Below are 22860 nucleotides of genomic sequence, written 5' to 3'. Positions count from 1 at the left end.
CACCATTTAGACAATCTAAACACCAATTCATGACAATCTTCATTCATACCTACTTCCATCATATGTACGATTGTGGATTGTTTGAATAATTCGATTATTCTAAATAACTCAATTATTCAGGAAGTCAAAACATGCAAAGTGAAACAATAGTTAAAAAATTAACATAAGACAGTAACTTTACTTATAAATAATACTCCTTTAGTTAATCATCAAATGTTAATTACATTTATCTATTACAAGTTTCTAAAACTATCTAATTTAATCTAATATCATCTCTCAGCCCAATACTCCTAGCATGTTGCAAATGCTTGACCCTACTCGGTCCCTTCGTAAGCGGATCTGCTGGGTTATCTTCTCATGATATCCTCCTAACCACGAGGCGTCCTTCTTCTACTCGATGTCTAATGAAATGATACTTTCTGTCGATATGACGAGATCTACAATGATCCCTCGGTTCCTTGGTCAAGGCAACCGCTCCTTCATTATCACAGAAAATTTCCATAGGCTCCTTTATGGCAGGCACAACTCCAAGATCACCAATGAAGTTCTTCAACCACATTGCCTCCTTCGACGCTTCACTCGCTGCAATGTACTCTGATTCGCATTTTGAATCAGCTACGGTTTCCTGCTTGGAACTCTTCCAAGTTACTGCTCCTCCATTAAGGTAAAGACCTAGCCCGACTGTGAACGGTAGTTGTCCCTGTCGGTTTGAAAACTGGCGTCACTATACCCTCGCACCTTTAAGTCATCACTCCCCCCGAGGACTAAAAACCATTCCTTGGTCCTCCAAAGGTACTTAAGGATATTCTTAACCACAATCCAATGGGCTTTGCCAAGGTTCCCTTGATATCTACTAACCATGCTCAAAGCAAAGGCTACATAAGGGCGAGTACAAATCATAGCATACATGATTGAGCCAACTGCGGAAGCGTATGGTACTCGGCTCATTTCTGTTATTTCGGCTTCGGTACTCGGACTTTGAGTCTTACTCAACTTGGCATTACTTTGTATCGATAATTCTCCCTTCTTCGAATTTTCCATACTAAAACGTTTTAGTACTTTATCTAAGTAAGTGTTCTGACTAAGTCCTATTAGTTTCTTACTTCGTTCTCTCACTATCCTTATTCCCAAAATATAGGAAGCCTCTTCGAGGTCCATCATAGCGAAGCACTTCTCGAGCCATGACTTAACCTCCTGCAGTGTCGGGACGTCGTTTCCTATTAGTAGTATGTCATCGACATACAGAACGAGGAAGCTGACTATACTCCCACTGCCTTTGACATATACACATGATTCATCTTCGCTTTGTACAAATCCAAACTCTTTGACTTTTTCATCAAAGCAAAGATTCCATCTGCAAGACGCTTGCTTAAATCCACAAATAGACTTATCAAGCTTACACACTCTATTTGGATGCTTCGGATCAACAAAACCCTCTGGCTGAGCCATGTAAACATTCTTAGCCAACTTTCCATTAAGGAAAGCAGTCTTGAAATCCATTTGCCAAATATCATAATCATGAAATGCGGCAATAGCTAGCATCACTATAATAGACTTTATCTTCGCAACCGGTGAGAAGGTCTCATCATAGTCAACTCCGGGAGTTTGAGTAAAGCCCTTCGCAACCAATCGCGCCATATATGTGTGTACGTTTCCATCCATGTCGGTCTTCTTCTTGAAGATCCATTTGCACCCAACGGTCTTACGTCCGGGCACATTATAAACCAAATTCCAAACTTGGTTGTCATACATAGATTGGATCTCGTTGTCCATTGCCTCTTTCCATTTTGCAGACTCCGGGCCTGCCATGGCTTCCTTATAACTATTAGGTTCATCTAGATTTATTAGTGTGCCATCACTGATATACGTGTCCCCTTCGGTAGTAATATGAAAACCATAAAACTGGGGTTGAACTCTAACTCTTTCGGAACGTCTAAGAGGTAAGGAATCGTCAATCGGTTCTTGAATCTCTTCTAGCTCGATTTGCCTCCCACTGTCTCCTTGGCTTATGAGTTCTCGTTCTCAGAAAACCCCTCTCCTCGCAATGAAGACAACATTGTCCTTCGGTATATAGAAGAGATATCCAATGGATTTATGTGGGTAGCCGATGAAAATACATCGCTCACTACGAGGTTCGAGCTTGTCGTGAGTATCTCGTCTTACGAAAGCCTTGCAACCCCAAACCTTGATATGTGCTAACGAGGGAGCTTTCCCTGTCCACATCTCGTGAGGTGTTTTGGCAACCTTCTTAGTAGGGACTCGTTAAGGATATGGGCGGCAGTATCTAAGGCATACCCCCAGAATGAGATAGGTAGTGAAGCACGACTCATCATAGAACGAACCATGTCTAACAAGGTTCGATTACACCTTTCTGACACACCATTCAACTGCGGTGTCCTAGGTGGCATCAATTGAGAAACTATTCCACATTCTTTGAGATAGTCGTGGAATTCAAGACTTAGGTACTCTCCTCCTCGATCGGATCGAAGCATCTTGATTTTCCTGCCCAATTGATTCTCCACTTCATTTTTTAATTCTTTGAACTTTTCAAACGTTTCTGACTTTTGCTTGATTAAGTAAATATACCGATATCTACTATAGTCATCGGTAAAAGTCACATAGAAGCGGTTCCCATCCTTTGTGGTTGATCTAAAGGGTCCACATACATCGGTATGTATAAGATCTAATAAACCCTCACCCCTTTCACATGTGCTAGTGAAGGGTGACTTGGTCATCTTTCCAAGTAAACAAGACTCGCATGTGTCATCTTCCCTAAGGTCGAATGACTCCAACACTCCATCCTTTTGGAGTTGGGCTATGCGCTTCTTTTTGACATGTCCAAGACGACAATGCCACAAGGATGCTCTATCCATACTATTGGAAGAATCAATGCATAAAACATCATTTCCTAGGTTATCTACAATCATAACAGTTTCATAAATTCCATTACATGGCATTGCTTCAAAATATAAGACACCATTTAAATAAGCATAAATTGAACCATTTTCATTATTAAAAGAAAATCTAAATCCTTGTCTAAACAAACCATGAAACGAAATGATGTTTCTTGCCATTTCTGGCGAGTAGCAACAATTATTCAAATCTAAACATAATCCATTACTAAGCACCAAAGAATACACTCCAATCTTGGTCACAGGCGACAATCTTCTGTTCGCCATGATTAGATTTATTCTTCCACGCTCCACATCCCTATTTCTTCTTAGTCCCTGCAATTCAGAACAAATGTGGTAACCACACCCGGTATCGAGGACCCAAGAATAGCATGAGATGAATCGTTAGATTTAATTGTGTAAATACCTACGAAAGACGGCTTGATCTTTCCTTCCCTGATGGCTTGCAGGTATTCTGAGCAGCTTCTCTTCCAATGCCCTATATTGTGGCAATGGTGGCACTCTACCTCCTTTGGGTTAGAATTGGGCTTGGCAGGATCAATTTGGTCCCACTAGAAGAGGAAACATCTTGGGACTTTTTCAAAACTTGATTTATTTAATTTTTTCTTGCAAAACAATTTACCAATTTAATTAAAATAATCAATCAATTATCACATAAGGAAATTATTATTCAATTTATTGGTAAGTATCTTCAATTAGGTCAAGGATATACTCAAATATATGTTAAAATCAGATTATATTGACCCATTAAGATAAAGGCAAGTTTCCATAAGATAAATAGCAAGAAATCCCGAAACTAGCTCCTTTTGACGCTCGAACTCGCCGAGTACCACAATGTACTCGCCGAGTTGAGGCGTACTCGCCGAGTACACAGTGGTACTCGCCGGGTTCATCAGGCAGAAGGACAAAAAACGATTTTTGCAATCAACAATCAAGCAACCAATGCATCAATTCAATAGAAACCAATCAAGCCTCTGATACTACTGTTGGGTTTGAGCCATAAGAACTTTCCTATGTGCACATGCAAACCCTAATGCTTGGATGTAGGTTTCTCTAGTTGAACACGCAATGTATTCAAGACTTTGATTGATAGATCTAATGTAAACATTCATATAATAACACATGAAATCAAATCTGAAAGATTACCTTGAATTGCTTGCTTGAATCTTCTTGTCCTTGGAGCTTAGAGTCATAAGTGTCACTCCTCTAATGTCTTACAAAAAACAACATAGCAAGAGGATGATTAGAGAGAGAGGGATGAGGGCAAGAAATCGGCCAGGGTTTCTTCAAAGGCAAGAGTGCCAATTTCCTTGACCCCATGGGTCTATTTATACTAGTGAGCCTCTTAGGGTTTCACCCTTAAACCCTAATTGGATAACTTAGGCCCTAAGCAATCCAATCTCCTTAATAATAACCCTTGGACGATTTCTAGGCCCTTCGAAACCCTAAATCCGTCCGCCCCTTATCCATTAAGGATTATTGCTCAAAATACAACTATCATACAATTGTCAGTTTATGACCCTTTATTCAATTAATCTCTTTAAGTCACCAAATTAATTCCTAATTAATTTATGACTTATATTAATCAAATAACAATATTATTATTCCTTATATTATACTCATAATATATTAATAATATTTCTTCTCTCATTATAAATCATCCTGTCAAGTTGCTACGGTGAAGGCAACCCAAAAGGACCATGCACAATCGGGTCAAATACTTGCCAAATATAGTTGCAGCCTTAGACACTATTCCAACACTACTTCGTTAAGTGCTTCTACTTCGTTAAACGCTTCTACTTTGTTAAACGCATCTACTTCATTAAACGTTTCTACTTCGTTAAATGCTTCTACTTCGTTGAATGCTTTTACTCTGTTAAATGCATGCATGTACTTGTATAGTTATATAAATAATGTTTAAAGGACTTAGGAAGGCTAGTTCGCCCTATTTCCTTTTCCTCGTTTGGATGTGGTCTGGTGGGATCGGATATCCGTCCGAAGGTCGTTTAATCATTAACTATATATCATGTATACATGTATAGACATAAAAGTTTACATTGGCCAGTTCATGTTCCTTGGGTAGCAAGGGCATCCTCCCACTCATCACTCGTAGATCAGGGACACCAGTAAGTATTATAGGAATAGTTAGGAAGCTATATTCACTCTTTCTAGTATGAGAATTTCACAGGAGGCAGTTCACACGCGATTCTATATCATTTCTCCAGCGCCTCTAATAGAATTCAAAATCCGAGATGCATCTTCAAGACACGGATCTCCTCGATGTCGAGTTGGTAACCAGAGTCTCCTTTAGGAAGAGCGGGAATTGTGTGTATAGATCTATACGTGACTGACACTCCCGCACCCTGACTGCTAGCTACAGTCCACGGCCTACCAAGCCAACGGGTGACAGATGTCATATTTATTCCGACGCTTGCAGAGCGTCCAGTACTCTAGTGTCAATCAGTATGGTTATGAGTATCTCCATGTTTACCTTATAATTCATGGCCTTAAGGTAACGAGAATTAACACTGTATTCTTAAAACAACACTCTTAGGATCATTCTTTGTTTTAGACCTTGCTAGCCGTATCGTACATTTGATACCGTCTGGGGTCTGTGTTTCCTTTTGTTAGACTGAGGTAGGCGTATCATTCAGTCGATACTCTCCTGGAGTCTATGATTTCTTTGCCTTAGTCAACAGTATTTTCTGCTGAGGCATATGTTATTTTCCCTTAGTACTTTTACTAGTGATATTCTCATACTTTCTTTAAAGTCAAATACCGTATTTTGGTAATGACAACATTTCAGGGAAAATTTCTCTTTAAAACATAACACTGTCGAGTCTTGGTAGAAGACTGCTTTTAATTAGAAAATATAGGATTTTCTAGAAACGACTCTAATACACTGTAGACTCTAAACTACTACTTTTTATAAATTATTTTGGATAAAATGCTTACTTACACAAATGACACTAAATACTTATGAACTCACCAGCATTTATAAAACTGCTGATACTCGCTTTCAAAATTGTCACACCCCAAAACCAAGAACGGCGGAAACGTTCTGGGGCGGAGGACGTCATGTACAGTATCACAACAATGTAAAGTAGTAAACAAGCAACAACATCATCCATTGCATTAATAATATAATTATTATACAAGTGTGTTCTGTCAAATTTTAAAAGACACTAAAGCATAAATCAAAATGAAAGATGAGTCTTGAACGAGCTCCATCTTCCCTAAACCTTGCATCTGTACCTGTCTATTGATGACCTGAGGATACAAGTAATTTTGAAAGCGAGTATCAGCTTTGAAGCTGGTGAGATCATAAGTATTTTAGTGTCTTAATTTGTATGTAAGAAAATGTTTGTATATGAACTGTAAGTATAGAAAATGTATATGAACTATAAGTATTGAAAATGTATATGAACTGTAACTATGAAAATGTTTGAAAAAAATTGTAAATGTTTGAAAAACCCTAGATATCCCTATGATTCCTACTATTAAATAAGGGTGTCTTCTACCAAGACCTAATTATTCTGAATGTAGTCTTCTACCAAGACTTAACTGTTTTGAATGTAGTCTTCTACCAAGACTTAACTGTTCTAAATGTTCGTTTCTTGTAAAAGTGTGTAATTTTCCCATGTGTAACTATCATTAACAAAATATAGTTTTTACATTTAATGTTTAAGTGAAAAGATCACTAAATATATGTAAAAGGAAAATTAATGTATAAATGTAGTGTTGCATTATAGGAACTACTGCTGGACTAACTACGTTAAAACATATTTATATTAAGGTATCATGTGATTAATTGCACCATACTATTGACTGGTAACAACAACATAAGTATGGTCGTAAAAAGGTATGATGTTTGGCACCAGCAGACCTGCAGGTCCGGCTGTAGCTAGCAGCAAGGTGTAGGATAGTCAATCCAGTATAGATCTATACGCAAACTCACGCTCTCCCTCCAAGAGACTCTGGCTACAACTCGGGCCATGACATTTAAGGCATGCTCCGATACAGTGGATCACAATTTTGTCAACGTATTTATCTATATGTACTCATGTAAATGTAATCATGTAAATGTAATCATGTAAAAGTATATGAACGTATGCCTTTGCTACCCAAAGGTTCTCAACTGACTGAAAGGAACTATTATGTCCATATATGTATACATGATATATAACTAATATTTAAACGACCTTCGGACGGGTACCCGATATCCCATCAGACCACATCCAAATCGAGGAAAAGGAAAAAAGGTGGATAGCCTTCCTAAGTCTTTTAAACATTACTTATATAACTATACATATATAGGCACGCTTATAACAGAATCTCTATGTAAACATAATCATGTAATTGTATAGTAATGTACGGTGTGTACTAGCTGTAATGTATGTTCTCACTATCTAGCAAGTATTGACTCATGAATGAACTGACTCATTGTATGATATCGCGTTCTAGTAATAGTTCTAGTATCTTCCTAAACTACCCATATGGTAGCTTACTAGTAATATAACTGGTACGTATGAACATGGATGTATACCCTTGCTACCCAAGCGCATTGGATGAACTGGAAAGATCTTTTATGACTATATATGTACACATGATATATAACTAATATTTAAACGACCTTCGGACGGGTACCCGGTATCCCACCAAACCACATCTCAAGCGCGAAAAGGAAATAGGGTGGATAGCCTTTCTAAGTCTTTTAAACATTTCTTATATAACCATACATATAGAGGCATGAAATTTATAATATAAAAGCATAAAATAAGTTTTGTAAAACCTTTGAACATAATTATCATCTAACAAGAGATCGACTTGATGTCAATCTATAAAACGGTTTGAAGGCATGGGTTTGATAAAACAATTTAGTATAAAGAAACATTTGTTTCAAACACAATTGTAAATAAGATTGAAATAAAACATACAGAGTAAAATATACAGTGTAATAAGGAGTTTTAAACATATAAAGTGTTTATGAAAATCATTTGAAGGAAAAACTGTTTGGTAAAACCACTAATGAGTAGTAAATCATTTGAATGTTGCTTATTAATCACATGTGTTTGATATCATAAGTAGCATGATTCTACTTGTATCCCCCCCCCCCCATAAAACATTTAAAAATAGTTAAAACATTGTTAAGGGGTACGAACTCACATGTTGTGGGTGATACGGATGAACTGAAGAGGTAGGACCGCTAGGTGTCAAGTGAAGTCTTGAACACACTCTATGATCCTAGTTAACATATAATTTCACATATATGTAACAAATTAGTCTATAAACAACTAATAAACAAGTCAAGACACCCCAGGACATGCTAAACACCATTATCAAGTGTTATTAGCCTCTAGGATTGCATCTAAGTGTTTGTAGGGGAAGCTATTGTGTTTAGGGCTCAAGGAAAACTCCATAAGAGAGTTCACGACCCTAAAGACACTACTAAATGAGTTTACGGTCGTATACTCATGAGTTTACGGCCGTGAACTCATACTTATGTGTCCATTTGATGTTTGATGCTTTATAAGGCCCTAATAAGCATTTCTACTTAATGGCTTGGTCTATGGAAGAGTTTAGGGCATAATATAACTCCTTTTAGGAGTTTACGGCCCTGGGACCATATCCGTTGGAGATTATGGCTATAATCTCCCTTGGGAGGATGTTTAGGCTTTTGTACTAGGCTTTAGAAGAGTTTATGGCACCATTTGGCACCATTTTATGGAGTTCACGGCCCTAGAACCTCTTGGCCCATGAACACCTTACTCTTGGTGTTCTAAGTGTGTTAGCTAGTCCTAAACTCATTTAGGTACATGTCCAATTTAGTCTCTTGGCTTAAGGAGGGTTTTTAGGGCACTTTGGCACATAAAAATGGAGTTGACGGCCCAAGAACTTCCTTGGCCGTGAACTCACTTTCACCCTTGATTGTTAATTGTTTTGGTGGTCTATACATGCAATGGTAGTCCTTATGTTGAGTTCCAAGGCTTTGAGGGACGTTGGGCACACTTTTGGCCCTTAAAATGGAGTTTACTCATCAAGTGTTCTTGGGCGATAAACTCCCAAATCTTGGGGTTTTGATTCAATTTGGAGGTTATAAAACATAATCTAATTTATATAATACAACTAGATAGAAGTACTCACGATTTGGGATAAAAACTCGAAGATCCGTGAGAGAGAATTTTGGCTTTTCTCTAATTTGAAATGTAACTAATGAATTAATATGGTTCAGATTTCTATATATAGTCCTGGGATTTTTGGCAGAAAATATTTTTATTCCCGAAATGAACTCTAATATCCTAGAGTATTGGAATAACAGTGTTGCACAAAACCCTAGTGCATCCACTCTCCTGATATTTCCTTATGTGTAAATCCTGAAACACTGTCAAACTTATGCCCAAAGTCTGGAATTTCACTATAACTGTTCTAACTTCTGTTGGCTTGATATAGTTTGTTCAGAATGGAAATTTCGGGTTGTCACATCATCCCCCTGTTAAAGGGAATTTCGTCCCGAAATTAGAATTTAGGCAAGGAAGTAGGTACAAATGATCGAGTCGTGAGGAGGAAACTTCCTAATCGATTGGTTCTAGCGCTCCTAAGTGAAATCGGGTTCTCGGTTGGTATTCCAACGAACCTTCACTAATGGGCGACGGCGTTGCTTCGTCCACTTGACCTCTCGGTCGAGGGTCACTACGGTTCTAGTACGAAGGCAAGGATCTCGACGAGCGGACTTACAAAAGTCCTAACAGAATGGTATGGTTTCACGATCGAGATGTGAAGAGTAAAATGTACGTTACTGAGTTTCATGGAGTAGGTCTAGTTTGCGAGATACAGGACCGATTCTGGTAAGAATCTCTGAGGTCCTATCTATATTGAATTTAGCTTTCCACGCTTTATGAAGCATATTAAGCCATTTCCAGAATGATATTCGCTAAAGAATTTGGTCTCTCACTTGGAATTCCAAAGGTTCTTTCTCTTGCTAAACTTCCCAGTCAAGGGCCATTCCTTGTTGGGTTAAAGCCGAAAGGGTTTCTGTGATTTGCGAGGAGTTCTGGATGAACTATGACAGTAGGCCCGTAAGACCTAGAATTTGGCGAATTCTTGTCGGCATCTCTGGTGTCGACAAATTCTCAACGATTTTGTTAAATTGAAAGAGTACTCAGGATTCCCACATCACTAATAGTGTGTCTTAGGAATCTGACTCTTAAATTTCAAAACTCGTGTTTAGAGAACTTCGCAGAAAGTATCTCCGAGGGAAAATGTTTCCATGGGTTTCTTCTTACTACGAGGGTAGATAAGTAATCATTACATGGAGAAATGACGAATTGATCCAATTAAGAAAGACGTACCCTACTCATTTAGCTCATGAAAACTATGGGCGTATTGGTCCTATCCGAAGGGTATCACTACGGACTCGAAGTGTCCGCATCGAGTTTGGAAGATAGTCTTCCGGACATCCTTCCCTAACACTCGAAATGGTGATATTCGGATCTCAGATCCATTTCTGAAAGTAATTCTTTCCTTGCGTTTGCCCAACCATTTCATCTATGCGAGGCAGAGATAATGATTTTTAATGAAAAAAACTTGACGGAGTCCTCGATAGCCGAGGAACATATGATGCAATCCGTCGATCTCTGGAAGGATAAGACCGGAGTTCTCCAGGGGGAGAAGCCTATTCTTCTAATTCTATTTCTATGTGGTTCGCTAAGTTGTCTGTACTGTTCTTGTGTCTCCATAGGTGTTTAGGTTGTAGGGCAATCCGTTTACAGAAGTCGTACTGGGTTCTAAGTTTGTTCACATGACGATGCAATTACTTATAGTCTTGGGCAATTCTCCGTCCTGAATTTCATATTAGAATTCATACATGGTTTCACAATCACAATCTCGTGTATACGAGTTGTATATAATTAAGATTGAAAAGGTAGTCGAATAACTGATTCTTCTTTAAGCTCACATCCCTTCAAGAAAAAAGAAGTTAAAGTGGAATCATCAATTCTAAAACTGTAGAACCTTGATTATGTTGGATAAGGTGTCTAAGTCCATAACTATTTCTGGTATGTACTTGACCTGACCCGGCATGGTCCATTTGGGTTGCATGGCACCATGCAATTGGGTAGACTAAATGAGAGAAATAACACTTGTGGTTTATTAATATATTATAAGTTCTAATATATTAATAATATTATTTAATTAGTCTGATCAAGAATTAATTTTAGAATTAATTAAGTGATCAAAAGATAACTAATTAGATATATGGGTAGATTATGTAAATCTTCCATATCTTATATAGTGGGCTAAGAGGCTCCATGGATAATCAAGTTGGGTTAAACCATTGGATGCTCCATGGAGGCTCCATGGGAGTTACAAACCCATGGGTCATGGAAATGAAGAGTCATGACACATTAGGGTTTACATGGTGTAACCCTAGATGTGTCAACACTATATAAAGCTCATGTGCTCTCCGAAAATCGGCACTACTAGTGAAACAAGAGGGCTTGGCCGATTTTAGTGTGTTATACTTTCTCTCCAAGTTTACTCCATAGCATTTGGTGTTGTGTGAAGCATTTGAAGCATCACACTTGGGGTGCTAGGATCACAAGGTTTCAAGGAACATTTACAACAACAAGGTATGTAGTTCTATCTATTATTTAAGTTAAAATTGTTCCCCATGTATGCTAGATAGGATCATAGCCTTGGAAATCAACTTTGCATGATAATTAGACAAACATAGATCCATGGTTATTAGGGTTGCATGTACACTTAGGAAGTGTTAGAATGCTCAAAACCCATCAATGGTATCAGAGCCTAGGCTTGTTTGTTTGTTATTTGTGCTAAAAAGTTGAAAAAAGTCGAAAAACCTGTTGTCTGCCTGATGAACTCGCCGAGTCCATGGGGGGACTCGCCGAGTTCATGTGTATCTTCAACCTACTCGCCGAGTAGGTTCATGCACTCGGCGAGTAGGAGCGACAGAGTGCAGATTTTCGACCTTTGCTGCTGGAAATGGACTAGAAACATTACCCTAAACTGGTTTGGTGTTATTAAACTTGTTTTAGATGGTGTAATGTTTGTTAAAATCCATTTACAATGGCAAATATCAATTTTTCATGATTATATGTGTTCGTATGGTCTTGAAACTTTGATATGAATATTCATGTTCTTGATCTTATGAATTTAGATGATCATAGGAATTACTTGTAACCTACTTGGTAGTTTAATACTTGATCATAATGTGTTTTAATGGAATCCATAACTTGTCCTCAAGTTATGGAGAACCAAGAGTCACACTACAATTAAAACCATTAAAAGAACACAAGAGTTAGAAAAATGAAGAGTCTTCACTTTTATTACTCTATTTAACTCATAAGTTACATGAAATGAAAAGTTTTGAAAGTTTACAAAACTTGCCCTCATGTTTTGGAACAAGTAAAGTCTTGATTAAAACTTTAGTTCCAACCCTTAGATTTTTAAAAGTTAAAATTCTACCGTTATACTTATAATATTTTAAAGTTATTAATAATATATATGTATAAGATCAAAGTCGTCTTACCGCTAGTACGCCTCATTCACGAAGTCGGTCTATAAGGTGGGTATAAGGTTGTTGCCTATAAAATGGCAACTTAATGGGTGTCCACTCTCACCCACCGCTTGCTTGACTGGTGGAGGGTCGTTAGCCGAACAGGTAAAACAAGGACTTATAAATTCTCATTAAAAGTATAATGATTATTATTAAGTAACTAAATGTTTTATAAATTCCCAATCTTAGTTACTTTAGGAAAATGTGAATAAGGTGCTAATCCATGAAATTACACTTTGCACCTTGTCAAAGTCGTTGGTGGAGCGTGTGTGGTTTACCAGCACACTAACTTGGACTTAACAAGGAAGGCAAAGGGTGACTTAAGTTTTTCATGAGGTCGGAAGGAGCGCGTGTGGTTTACCGGCACTACGATTAAGTGAAAAACATTAAGGGTACCAAGTAATTTGCATGGTTACTTCACACCTTATTTTGTGATCCTCGTAATCCCAGTCACAAAACATGAAGGGCACAGTCGAGATTGAAACATGTCATTGAAAAGTTCAATGAATCTCAAAGAATCTAGGAATTCTAAACGCCATATAAAACCTAATAATTAATATTTTGTTTTCATGGTGGAAATTGGTGAATCGTCATTCACCTACCTTTCAAATATGTTATAACTTGGATTACAGCATCCCTCTTCTAGGTTATAATATATTGTGATTCGATCGTAGACTTAATTTTACATTTGGGTGTTTTATTAAGGACTATCCCAAAATCTAAACTAAACCTTTTTCCTTCTTTTCAGATGTCTTCCAACAATGCTACTCCTGGCTCAAACCCTACAGGCTCCTTCTCTCTCATGAACCTTTGTAGGAGAGTCATCTTTGATGGATCTAACTTTACTGATTGGATCAGAAACATCAGGATGGTCACTCGTTACGAGAACAAGGAATATGTTCTTGACAAGGAGCTCAAGGTGCCTGAGCCAACTGCTACTCCTGAGGAGTTTGCTGAATATGAGGCACATGAAAGAGATGCTACCAAAGTGGCATGTATCATGATGGCCACCATGACAACCGAGCTCCAAAAGTCCTATGAGGACTACTATCCTTTTGAGATGCACCAGGATTTGATGGATCGCTACCATCAAAGTGCTCGTCAAGAGCGATATGAAATCATCTCCTCTATGATCACAACCCGAATGAAAGATGGCGAACCCATCACAAGCCACATGCAAAAAATGCAAAGGTATGTGGATCGATTAATGAATTTGAATGTGAACTTCCCTGAGGAGTTAGCAATAGATATTATTTTGCACTCCTTACCTTCGTGTTATGATTAATTCCGCATGACATACCACATAAATAAGGAGGAAGTTACACTTAGCAGACTTCAGGGACTCCTAAAGACCGCAAAATCAGGTCTTAAAAGTAAGTCGGTTGTGACCACTCCTGCTACTACCCCAAACTCAGCACCTATCCTGGGAATCGGGGAAGGTAGAGGGAAGAAGATAAAGAACCCTTCGAAGGGTACCAAGGGTAAGACCCTTGATGGATCCTCTTCTAGCGGAACCAAGAAAGGTTTCGTTACACCTTCTTCTAATCCCAAAGAGGCTGAATGCTTCTACTGCCACGAAAAGGCGCACTGGAAGCGTAACTGCCCAAAGTACTAGCAAGATTTGAAGGATAGGAAAGTTGAACCCAACCATGCAGGTATTTACACTATCTCATCTAATAATTCACTTTATTCTAACTCTTGGGTCCTTGATACCGGTTGCAGTATTCATATTTGTTCTGAAATGCAGGGACTAAGAAGAAGTGAGAATGTGGAGCATGGAAAGATACACTTAATCATTGGGAATAGGAAAGTTTCACCTGTCACCAAGATTGGAGTTTATACTTTGTTGCTTAGTAGTGGATTTACTTTAGATTTGAATAAATGTTGTTACTCGCCATAAATGGCAAGAAATGTTATTTCCCTTCATGCTTTGTATAAACAAGGTTTTACCTTTTCTTTTGATAATGAAACTGGTGGAATAAATGCTTTCTTTAATAATGTGTTTTATTTTAAAGCGTTACCTTGTGATGGTGTGTATGAAGTTGTGTCTGTTGTAGATAACTTACGAAATAATGTATTGTGTATTGATTCTTCTAATAACTTGGATAAAGCATCATTATGGCATTGTCGTCTTGGGCATATAAGCAAGAAACGCATAGGCCAACTCCAAAAGGATGGAGTCTTGGAGTCATTTGACCTAAAGTCAGATGATAGTTGCGAATCATGTTTACTTGGAAAATGACAAAGTCACCCTTCACTGGTTCGTGTGAGAAGGGTGAAGGTTTGTTGGATCTTGTACACACGGATGTGTGTGGACCCTTCAAACATGCCACAAGGGATGCTACTCGTTATTACGTGACTTTTATGGATGATTATAGTAGATATGGATATGTCTACTTAATCAAGCATAAGTCAGAGACTTTCGAAAAGTTTAAGGAATTTAAACAGGAAGTCGAGAATCAATTGGGCAGGAACATTAAGATGCTCCGATCCAATCGAGGTGGTGAGTATCTTAGTTCAGAGTTCCTCGACTATCTTAGGGAATGTTGGATTGTCTCACAATTGACACCTCCCAGGACACCACAGTTGAATGGTGTAGCTGAGAGGTGTAATCAAACCTTATTGGACATGGTTCGTTCCATGATGAGTCGAGCTATGCTAGCAATCTCATTTTGGTGGTATGCCTTAGAGACTGCCACCCATATCCTTAATCTGGTCCCTACAAAGAAGGTTGCCAAAACACCTCACTAGATGTGGACTGGAAAAGTTCCTAGTCTAGCCCATATCAAAGTTTGGGGTTGCGAGGCTTTCGTGAGACGTGAGACTCATGATAAGCTCGAACCTCGAAGTGAGAAGTGTATTTTCATCGGCTACCCACAAAAATCCTTTGGTTACCTCTTCTACAGACCTAGTGAGAATGTGGTCTTTGTAGCAAGGAGGGCTTTCTTTCGAGAGAGAGAGAGAGTTCATAAGCCAAGGAGACAGTGGGATGCTAATTGACCTTGAAGAACTTCAAGAGTCAAGTGGTGAAGGAACCTCAAACCCTAGCAGTCAACTTGAGGAGGAACCTCCTGTTGATCCAAATATACCTCCAGTTGTACCTCTGAGGCATTCCACAAGGGTTAGGAATGTACCTGAGCATTACTATGGTTTCCATATGTCACACCCCCAAACCAAGGATGGCGGAAACGTCCAGGGGTGGAGGACTTCATGTACAGTATCACAACAACGTGTATAATAGTGCTCAAAGTAAATACAACCATCATAAATATAATTGAAAGAGTTACATCAAAGTGTATGTTTACATGTTTCAAAATCAATTACAATATGATGACAAAAATAAATTGTTGACGGTTTATCGTCCCATCCTCGAAGTGCTGAAGTTTTCCTGTTTCACTGGTTTCCTGAGAATACAAGTAGTTTTGAAAAAGTGTCAACAATTAAGTTGGTGAGTTCATAAGAGTTTTGTTTGGAGTAGAAGCCGTTTTCCTTTTTAAAAATCGATGATGTTTGATTTCCAGAAAATCCAATATCTTCTTAGTTAAGTGTAAACAGAATAACCCTAAATGATACGTTGATGTATTCTAGATTTACCCGTAGATTTCCCCTATAATTGTCCAGCCTATATAAGTTATATAATATTTAGTTTAGATAAAACGTCGAATATAATGGGTCTGCCCTAGGTCCACAACCAAACAAGGAACAGGAGATGAGGCGGGCACCACCAATTCTAAGCCAATCCAGACTAATTTCTTGTATGACTCAAGCATATACGCTCAACGATTATAGTTGAAGTCTAACAATACGAAAATCTATCGTGAATATAACCTATACATATCATAGTTCACCGGGGAGTAATAGAGATTAGTGAACCTGAACTATGCATATGATAGCTTATCAAAGTGATGGTGATGGTGAGTGTAACCTATACATATCATAGTTCACCGGGGAGTAATAGAGATTAGTGAACCTGAACTATGCATATGATAGCTTATCAAAGTGATGGTGATGGTGAGAGTAACCTATACATATCATAGTTCACCGGGGAGTAATAGAGATTAGTGAACCTGAACTATGCATATGAATAACCTATTGAAGTGATGGTGTATTTCTTACTTGTAATTAAGTTCCTAGAGTAGATGAAACATAAACTATACCTATTATAGTTTATTACTTTGTTTGTAATATGTATTTACCATAACTATACCAATTATAACTAACGAGTTCGTTTGTGGGGGTATAATGGCTTAACTATACTTATTATAGTTTACCTTAATCGTCCATAGCGGCAATAACTCTTTTGTAAGTGTAAGGCCTTTAATATTGTGTTTGTTATATGAATGACCCTAAACTATACCTATTATAGTTTATCGATTGATTTCGTGGGAAAAGAGCATAGGCCTTACTTGTCATAAATTATCAATGTTTATATTTTAATGGATATAGCCTCGTAATATCGTATTTATATATATTTTTGTCATACTTGTGAAGCTGTAAATCCATGTGTTTTCTGATGTATGTCTATGTAGGAATACAAAATTTGTCATATATTGCAACTACATATAATCAACTAACGATGTATACCTTGCTCAACATGTTACAAGGTGAAAAGAAATTTATTGTGTTTTTCTGTTAATAACCTTTTCTGTAACTGATATTGGAAAAATTGTAGAAAAATCATAAAATGTCCAAATCAGATTCTGTAACTTTTGAGAGTTTGGAAAAAGAGTCTAGTTTATTCATAATTTTTATTATAATTTTTAATGACCACTAACTTGGGTGAAAAAGTCCATAATCACAGACTGGTCCGGATTGATGTTTGAAATGATAGGCAGTTTTGTAAAAATCACCATAAATTGTAGAAAAATCGTATGGAGATGTGCAAGTAGTCATTTTAGAGCTAAGAAGTGGAACTACAAGCACCTAAAACAGTTTTGAAAACAAAAATATTTAAGATGTCCAAAACAGTCCGTGAATGGAGTGAAACTTTTCAAATGAAAGCTGTTAGAAAAATGTAGTTATGTTCTAAGCATTTTGACTTGTATTCCCCCCCTAAAAACTTGAGAAAACGTGAAAATGTAGGGGTATGAACTCACCTTGTGTGATTTCAGTAGATAAGCGATGAAGAAGAGAAGTGTTCAACCCAAGAACACTAGAAGAACCGCTTGAAGATTTGAAGCTCTAACACATATATAATGGAATTTGTGTAAGATACCCATGATTTGAGTGGAATTAATTGAGATAATCATAAAGGAAATGGATTATGCTTACCAAAGGTGGAGGAAACTCTCAAGATCAGCCCTTGAATCTCGGATTTCTAGAGAGAGAGAGAGAGAGAAAGGAGTTTGATCTTCTTGTGAAAATGAGAACAAATGAGAGAAAATGAGGAGAGAGGGTGAATATCCAGCTCTCAAAGCATGGAGATGGCTTGTGAGGGAGGTAAAAAGTACAAGGTATGGTGGGGAGGAGTGTGGGTTGATCATGGAGTGGGTATGGGGTTGCTTGTGTCATAAAATAAAGTAAAGTCAACACTCTTCTTTTTGTACTTTATCAACTCCTTTTTAATAAGATTTTATCCTTAAAATGTGATTAAATCACTAATTTAGGGGCCTTATATTTAAAAATAAAGTTTTGGGTGAAAATCCCATGTTAAAATAATTAAAAATGGGTTTAAAACGCAAAAATATGCAAAAACGGGCGAAAAATGTAATTTCCAGCAAGTTCCTTCGGACCTAGGCCGAGGCTCGGTCCCTAGGCCGAAGTCTGGTCAGGCGGCGCTAGGGTTCGAACGCGGGTGGTTGGTCTCGGAAGCGAAGGCACGAGCCGGAGGGAAGAAACGAAGCGAAGCTGGTCCGAGGCTCGGTCCGAAGTGAAGGCGAGAAGCGAAAGCGGGTTCGGTCCGAGGCAGGCTATCCGACGCGAAGGTAGAGTTTGGTCCGAAGGGTGGCTAGAACCGAAGGAACTGTAGTGAACAGTGACTTCGGTTCGGACCTCCTTCATGGCCGGGTTCGGTTCGGATGAACAGTACTTTCGGTTCAGCTCATGAACAGTACTTTCGGTTCGGGCCCTCATGAATAGTGCTTTCGGTTCGGTTCATGAATAGTACTTTCGGTTCGGAGGGTTCGTTTCCTTAAGTCCGTTTTTCGCGTAGACTTCCGTTCTTGGGCTATTTTCGCCAAATTCGAGGGTCGGGATGCCCCGAGTGATTATAGAAAATTGGGAGAGATTTCGAGAGAGATTTGAGAGAGATTCCTCATTCTCAGAGAGATTTGGGAGAGATTTGACATACTTGGAGAGATTTCACATACAAAGAGATATGTGAGAGAGATTTCGCATACTTAGAGAGATTTGGGAGAGATTTGACATACTTGGAGAGATTTCACATACAAAGAGATATGTGAGAGAGATTTCACATACTTAGAGAGATTTGGGAGAGATTTGACATACTTGGAGAGATTTCACATACAAAGAGATATGTGAGAGAGATTTCACATACTTAGAGAGATTTGGGAGAGATTTCACATACTTGGAGAGATTTCACATACAAAGAGATATGTGAGAGAGATTTCACATACTTAGAGAGATTTGGGAGAGATTTGACATACTTGGAGAGATTTGGGAGAGATTTGACATACTTGGAGGGATTTGGGAGAGATTTGACATACTTGGAGGGATTTCACATACGGAGAGAGATTTGGGAGAGATTTCACATACTTAGAGATATGTGGGAGAGATTTCACATACTTAGAGATATGTGGGAGAGGTTTCACATACTTAGAGATATGTGGGAGAGGTTTCACATACTTAGAGATATGTGGGAGAGATTTCACATACAAAGAGATATGTGAGAGAGATTTCACATACTTAGAGAGATTTAGGAGAGATTTCACATACTTGGAGAGATTTCACATACAAAGAGATATGTGAGAGAGATTTCACATACTTAGAGAGATTTGGGAGAGATTTGACATACTTGGAGAGATTTGGGGGAGATTTGACATACTTGGAGGGATTTCACATACGGAGAGAGATTTGGGAGAGATTTCACATACTTAGAGATATGTGGGAGAGATTTCACATACTTAGAGATATGTGGGAGAGGTTTCACATACTTAGAGATATGTGGGAGAGATTTCACTGGTGACCTTTTTGAGCGTCCGGCTACGCACTGCAAGGTCCTTAAACCCCTTTAAGCCTTGATTAGGGATCTCGCATACTCCCGATGAGTATGTAACATTGTTGTATCGGTTTGGCTTTCTACGTACCACCGTTTTAGGTTAAGGAGATTTAGGTGAACGCACTTTTCGATTTATGATCTCTCATTAGAATAGAGAGTTGTTTAGAAGTTATATAACGTAAACTCTAGTACTCACGGTGAGTTGGGTTGACCGGTTTGACTTGTTGACTTTGACTTGACCGAAAATTGACGGTTGTCACATCATCCCCCCGTTAGAGGGAATTTCGTCCCGAAATTCGAATTTAGGCAAGGAGTTTGTAAATGACTAAGGTCGGCTCTACATTATTTTGATTCTGACTAAGAGACGAGTTATCATACATGAAACTTAGCTTATACACATTATGATATAACCAATACTGGGCGGATAGTAAAATGTGTGATTCTATTTCAGTTTCACATCCCAACGAGGAAAAGAAACTAAGTCAGAATTCTCACATTTTATTATCTACCCGGCATTTGTTATATATAACTGGGGAATGTATAAGCGAGGAAATCAAAACAAATAACTTAGTAATTCTTCTTAATGAATTAGAGTTCCTAGTCAGGGCTAACATTGAACCTAGATGTATTTTAACCGCTCTCCTATAAAGTAGAAGCATGTTCTCGAAAGTCTGACCTACATCCCTATGATGCAGTCCCATTGCGGAGTCGAAGCAATTTCCTAGAATGGTCGTATGACGGCCTTGGAATTCCCTATTGCTTATGCTCCCAGTTTAATCTTTGGCATTACTACTATGCATGCTTAAATCGATGTTAGACTTAATTAAATAAAGAAATTTGGAATTTAAACGTCGGTGTTAGAAACACGTACTAATATTTGCAGGCAGTTCCGGGGTGGTCTCTCCTTCGGTGATCGCAAGTACCCTTCCACCACCACTGGCATCCCTTGCTCTTGGGCAGTTCCTTTTAAAGTGGCCTGTTTCTCCATATTTGTAACAGGCTGGGCTTACTCCAGAGCCGGGGAACTGGTTGATGGGTCGTACCGGTGCCTTACAGAAACGGGTAGTGTGCCCCTTTTTATTGCAGTTCATGCAATGCAATTCTCTACAAGCCCCAGTGTGATGGAAGCTACACTTGTTACATTTCGGAAGGGTTCCAACATATTGCTTTATGGGAGTGGGTGTGGTGAGGGTTGTGGCAGCATGAATCGCGACAATTGGCGTGGTTGTCGAAGTGTCACGGCTGGCTCGATGGTCGATGAGTTGTTGTGCCAACTCCTTGGCGCTGTCGAAGGTAGTTGGTCTTGAGGCCAATACACTATCATGAATCTGGGATGATAGCCCCCAAAGGTATCGTTCTATCTTCTTCTCCTCTGGGGTGACCATTGTAGGACAGAGGAGTGCTAGGTCATTGAATCGGGCAGTATAAGCTTCGAGATCCATTCCCGACATTTTGAGGTTCCAGAGTTCCTCTTCTAGTTTTTGCACTTCGCCTTGTCACACCCCCGAACCAGACGGCGGAAACGTCCGGGGGCTGTCGTGACTCAATTGAATACCATAACATTGAATATATATGGAACAAAACAACATTCGTCACCATTCATCAACATAATACAACCAGTAGTGTTTACATGTCATACATTGTTTGAGATATTACATTTCCAAAAATTAATATTGTTTGGTTCATTCAAAAATAAACTGCAACCGTCACTGAGCATGATTTCCCTTGACTCACTGGTTTCCTGAGAATACAAGTATTTTGAAAAACGTCAACATATGAAATGTTGGTGAGTTCATAAGTAGTGTTTGAAATCGAATGTTTATATTGTTTGAAAAACCACCAGAAAATCCGATATTTTCTGAAAAGGAAAGCTTTCAAAAACGTTTGTGAAGATCCATAGGTATGCTTGTTTGTTTCTATACTTGCAAAAATTGTTCATTTAAGATGTATGCGTTTAAAATCTGTATGTGATAAAAACCCTAGGGAAACCCGATGTTCCCCTAGTTCTTTTGAAATCCGTTGAGTTGCGTTGAAACCATTACAAAAATAGTAGTATCGGTCCCAAGCGACGTTGGAAGGTTCTCGAGCATTGATTATTTACTACAAACCCGCATTACACAAATGCCCGGTTTATAGATATACCAACGATTCCCGAAGGCGTCGTCAGTACTAATCACGTTATCCAATCGCCCGGACTATGAGTGGTCCCACATCCGAAGAGAAAGAGGTCACGAAGACCCCGGTAACTCTATTAACCGGCTGGGGAAAAATGTGTGCGAGGGGTCCCCGACCCGCCTCGTAAAATGTGTAGACTTTTCTAGCAATACCATGGCCCTTGGGGTCCAATGGTACAAGCCATTGAAAGTCACCCTACGTTGTGCCAAGTCGGTAAAACTCAACACTTCGTAGAAAAAAAATGTCTTCGGGCCTTAAGATCAGGTCATTGGGCTAGCTAGGCCCAACAAACAAGATTTTACACTTTTGGGGCCCGAAGATGGTGCGTAGACGTCTGTGCACACTCGTATGTATGTGTATTACCAATCGTTATTTGTATGTATCAAAGAGTTAGTAGTTGTGGATTTTCATTGGCTCGAGACCGAGCCAATTCGTTTAACAACGACTTTTGGTATTGTAATGAGTTGTATTTCGTTGGTAGTTGAGGTGTCATTATTTGATCACATTGTACATAATGAATCAGCCTTGAAATATTTCTGTTTTCAGCCCCTCATTATTTGTAAAATTTACATTTTCAACCCTTTTATTTGAATATTTCCCGGTTTGGTCCTTAAACTATTTTTCTTGACATTTTAACACCAAAAATTATTGAAATTAATATTTTCCAGCATATTTTTCAAAGAAAACAGTTTAAGTCCCTGAAAATGCAGTTTTTCTCGGTTTAGTCCATCTTTTCGCAATTTTGACAATTTTGGCCCAAAATGGAAAATTTTTGCAACTTTGGTCCTTTTTAAATTTAAAAAGCATTTTAAACCTTTGAAAAGGATTTGGAACACTTATAGTCCACTGTTTTACAGAAAGTTACAGTTTTGGCCCTCCAAAACAGAAAAATTCACATAATGGGCCTTATTGGGCCGAAATTTTCATTTTTAGCCCAATAGGCTTGAAATTTATGTTTTTAATCCACCAATTGAATAGAATTCCAGAAATAGTCTTATGAAAACTGTTTTGGCACATTCCAA

This window comes from Lactuca sativa, chromosome 1 (assembly GCF_002870075.4).
Source record: "Lactuca sativa cultivar Salinas chromosome 1, Lsat_Salinas_v11, whole genome shotgun sequence".
In the NCBI taxonomy this organism is placed as follows: domain Eukaryota; kingdom Viridiplantae; phylum Streptophyta; class Magnoliopsida; order Asterales; family Asteraceae; genus Lactuca; species Lactuca sativa.
Note: the sequence above shows the minus strand (reverse complement) of the source record.